This window comes from Phalaenopsis equestris, unplaced genomic scaffold, assembly GCF_001263595.1.
Source record: "Phalaenopsis equestris unplaced genomic scaffold, ASM126359v1 Scaffold235544, whole genome shotgun sequence".
In the NCBI taxonomy this organism is placed as follows: Eukaryota; Viridiplantae; Streptophyta; class Magnoliopsida; order Asparagales; family Orchidaceae; genus Phalaenopsis; species Phalaenopsis equestris.
The window spans coordinates 22314-25138 of NW_018253409.1; the positions used below are offsets into that span (position 1 = coordinate 22314).

Below are 2825 nucleotides of genomic sequence, written 5' to 3' on the forward strand. Positions count from 1 at the left end.
TGATCCATTAATCCTTTGAGAGACTCATGTAGATGATTCCCTAGACCCACTAACCCTAGGCTGGGGCTTAGCTAGGACCAATACATAGAGGACCCAAATGGGATTTCCTTTAGTCCATGTTTCCTTTGGTCGATGGCTCACATAGAGTGTTGTTGTTGTTATTGCTACAGTTATTGTTATTGTTGTTGCTGCAGTTGTTGTTGTTGTTGTTGTGTTGTTTTTATTGTTTCTATTGTTATTGTTGTTGCTCCTGTTGTTGTTGTTGTTGTTGTTGTTGTTGTCTTTGTTGTCGTTATCGTTCTCATTATTGTCATTCTTGTTATGGTCGTTGCTTTTGTTGATTTTGTTGTTGTTGTTGTTGTTGTTGTTCCTACAGTTGTTTTGTTGTTGCTGTTGTTGTTGAAGTTGTTTTTGTTGTTGATGATGCTGCAGTTGTTGTTGTTGATGATGCTGCAGTTGTTGTTGCGGCGGTTGTTGTTGCATATCTTGTTATTGTGGTTGTTGCTGTAGTTCTTATTGTTGTAGTTGTTGTTGGTGGTGGTGGTGGTGGTAGTGGTGTTGTTGTTGTTGTTGTTTATGTTTATGTTGTTGTTGTTGTTGTTGATGTTGGTGTTGTTGTTGTTGTTGTTGTGGTTGTTATTGTTGTTGTTGTTGTTGTTGTTGTTGTTGTTGTTGCTGTTGTAGTTGTTGTTGTTGTTCTCGTTGTTGTCTTTATCATTCTCCTTGTTGTTTTTATTGTTCTCGTTGTTGTTGTTGTTGTTACTGCAGCTGTTGTTGTTGTTGCTGCAGCAGCAATACTCAACAACATGCAACAATATCAGCAGCAGTAGCAACAGCAACACCAACAACTAGAACAACACCAGCAACAATTGTTGTTGTTGTTTTTATTAAATTAATAACAACAACTACCTATTGTTGCTGCTGGTGTTGGTGTTGTTGCTGGTGTTGCTGCTGTTCCTGTACCCTGCTGATGCTGCTGTTGTTGTTGTTGTTGTTGTTGATGTTATTGCTGCTGCTGTTATTGATGCTGTTACAGGATGCTGTTTTTGTTGTTGTTGTTGTTGTTGTTGTTGTTATTGATGTTTTTACAGGGTACAGGATGTTGTTGTTGTTGGTGCTGTTGTTGCTGTTGTTGCTGCTGTCGTCGTCATTGTTGTTTTTGTTGTTGTTGCTGTTGTCGTTATTATTGTGTTGTGTTGTTGCCGATGTTGTTGTTTTATCTTTGCTGCTACTGTTGTTATTGTTATGTTGTGTTGTTGTTGTTTTTGGTGTTGTTGGTGTTGTTCGTATTGTTGTTGTGGTTGTTGTTGCTATTGTTTGTGTTGGTGTTGTTGCTGCTGGTACTGCTGGTGCTGTTGGTGCTGTTGGTGTTGTTGGTGTTTGTGTTGTTGGTGGTGTTGTTGTTGTTGTTGTTGTTGTTGTCGTTGTTATTGTCGTTGTTATTTTTGTCGTCATTCTTGGTGGTGGTGATGGTGTTGTTGTTGCAACTATTGTTGTTGTCACTGTTGTTGTTGTTGTTCATGTTGTTGCTATTGTTGTCGTTGGTGGTGGTGGTGTTGCAGCTATTGTTGTTGTTGTTATTGTTGTTGTTGTTGTTGCTGGTTATGTTGTTGTTGTCGTTGTTGTCGTTGTTGTTGTTATTGTTGTTGCAGTTGATGATGTTGGTGTTGTTGTTGTTGTTGTTGTTGCTATTGTTGGTTTTTTTGTTGGTGTTATTTTTCTTGTTGTTGTTGTTGTTGTTGTTGTTGTTGTTGTTGTTGCTGTTGCTGTTATTGTTGTTGTTGTTTTTGTTGTTGTTGTTGTTGTTGTTGTTGTTGTTGTTGTTGTTGTTGTTGTTGTTGATGTTGCTGCTGCAGCTGTTGTTGTTGTTGTTGTTGTTGTTGATGTTGCTGCTGCAGCTGTTGTTGTTGTTGTTGTTGTTGTTGATGTTGCTGCTGCAGCTGTTGTTGTTGTTGTTGTTGTTGTTGATGTTGCTGCTGCAGCTGTTGTTGTTGTTGTTGTTGTTGTTGATGTTGCTGCTGCAGCTGTTGTTGTTGTTGTTGTTGTTGTTGATGTTGCTGCTGCAGCTGTTGTTGTTGTTGTTGTTGTTGTTGTTGTTGTTGTTGGTGTTGTTGTTATTGTTGTTGCTGTTGCTATTGTTGGTGTTGTTGTTGTTGTTGTTGCGGTTGCTATTGTTGTTATTGCTGTTGTTGCGGCTTGTGCTGTTGTTGCTGTTGCGGCTGTTGTTGTTGTTGGTGTTATTGTTGTTGCTGTTGTTGCTGTTGTTGTTGTTGTTGTTGTTGTTGTTGTTGTTCTTGTTGTTGTTGTTCTGTTGTTGTTGTTGTTGTTGTTGTTGTTGTTGTTGTTGTTGTTGTTGTTGTTGTTGTTGTTGTTGTTGTTGTTGTTGTTGTTGTTGTTGTTGTTGTTGTTGTTGTTGTTGTAGCTATTGTTGTTGTTGTAATTGTTGTTGTTGTTGTTGTTGATGTCATTGTTGTTGCTGTTGTTGTTGCTGCTGCTGTTGTTGTTGCTGTTGGATCCTACAGTTGCCGTGGGAAGATTGTTGTTGCTGCTGTTGTTGTTGCAGTTGTTGCTGTTTTTGCTGTTGTTGTTGTTGTTGCTGTTGTTGTTGTTGCAGTTGCTGCAGTTGTTGTTGTTGTTGTTGTTGTTGTTGTTCATGCTGCTACTATTGCTGTTGTTGTTGCAGTTGTTGTTGTTACTGTTGATGTTGTTGCTGTTAATGTTGTTGTTGTTCGTTGTTGTTGTTGTAACTGTTGTTGTTGTTGTTGTTGTTGATGATGTCGTTGTTGTTGTTGTTGTTGTTGTTGCTGCTGTTGTTTTTGCTGTTG

The 2825-nt window shown here is 38.7% G+C and overlaps 1 pseudogene; it reads right to left on the reverse strand.

The window, feature by feature from the left end:
- Positions 1–397: 397 nt before the first annotated feature.
- The window catches only part of LOC110039145, a 6582-nt pseudogene continuing 4154 nt past the window's right edge, over positions 398–2825 (reverse strand).